Here is a 1,562-nt window from a genome sequence, read left to right on the forward strand (position 1 = left end):
TCTTCAATCTCCCCCTCACGCAGCACCTTATACCCATCTTCTAGTGGAGTCTTGGCTACTCTCGCTCCAAGCTTTCCTGCCTCATTCAAAAGATCAAGTGTGTACTTCCTTTGAGATAAGAAAAGCCCCTCTTTAGAGCGGCATATTTCTATCCCTAGAAAGTACTTTAGCTCACCCAAATCTTTAATATCAAAAGTAGACTTAAGAAAGACTTTGGTTGAGATAATACCTTCCTTGTCACTTCCTGTGATGATAATATCATCTACATAAATAAGAATCACCACAATTCCTTGCTTGCTTGTGAGTGTGAAGAGTGTATGATCAGCTTCTGATTTTACAAACCCTCTTCCATTGAGAGTTGTACTCAGTTTGTGGTACCAAGCCCTTGGTGACTGTTTTAACCCATATATTGCTTTCTTCAACCTTAGGACATTCCCTGGCTTGACCATGTCTTCCATACCCGGAGGTGGCCTCATGTAAACCTCATCCTCCTGCTCCCCTTAAAGAAAAGCATTCTTGACATCCATCTGCCATAAACCCCATTCCAAGTTCACTGCCAATGAGAGTATAATCCTTATGGTGTGGAGTTTAGATACTGGTGCAAATGTATCCAGATAGTCTTCTCCATAGGATCAACTAGCCTTGTTTTCTTTCTTTCTGGTTTCCCATTGGCAAGGTACTTGATGGTGAAGAGTAGACGGCTTGTAACAGCTTTCTTTCCTTTGGGGAGCTCAGTTTCATACCAAGTATCATTCTTGATCATGGCACCAACTTCATCCCCAACTGAGTCTCTCCATTCTTTATGCTTCATGGCTTCTTCATAAGTCTTTGGTACATACTCTTGATCCAGGTTGCTGATGAAGACTACATGCTCTTTAGATAGTCTCGCAAAAGAACATGTTGCTTGGATAGGATGAGCTACTGCATTGTTGTTGAAGTATACTTTGGTGTCCATCCACTGAGATGGTTTCTTCACCCTTGTACTCCTCCTTAATGGTTGAACTTCTTGTTGCATTCCATCTTGATCATTAACAACTTCTTCTTGGATAGCTTCTTCTTGGATAGCTTCGTCATGGATAGCTTCTTCATGGATAGCTTCCTCATGGATGATAGCTTCTTCATGAATTTGCAAATTAGGTTGATTTCCCCCCTCATGATCAGGATGGACTGCTTCTTCAACTGATGCAGCTTCATCCACAACTGGAGGTACAAGTGAAGTGCTCGGTACGCCACTTGTTTGAGGCTGGCTGATGCCTATGTTTTCCAACCTAGGCTTTCCAGAATGATTCTCAAGTTATTTGCCCTATCTGAAGGTCCTTGTGAGAGATCCTGAAGGCTTTCCCAACTCTTCTCATCATAGTATCCCTCTGATTCCACAAACTTAACATCCCTTGAGACCATAACTCTTCTTGATTCAGGTATGTAGCACTTGTACCCCTTCTGCGCATGAGTATATCCTATGAACATGCCTTTGGCACTCTTGGCTTCAAGCTTATTTCTCTGTTCCCCTGGTATCAAGACATAGCACACACACCCAAAAACACGCAAGTGATCAATTGAAA

The sequence above is a fragment of the Brassica oleracea genome, chromosome C9 (assembly GCF_000695525.1).
Source record: "Brassica oleracea var. oleracea cultivar TO1000 chromosome C9, BOL, whole genome shotgun sequence".
NCBI lineage: Eukaryota > Viridiplantae > Streptophyta > Magnoliopsida > Brassicales > Brassicaceae > Brassica > Brassica oleracea.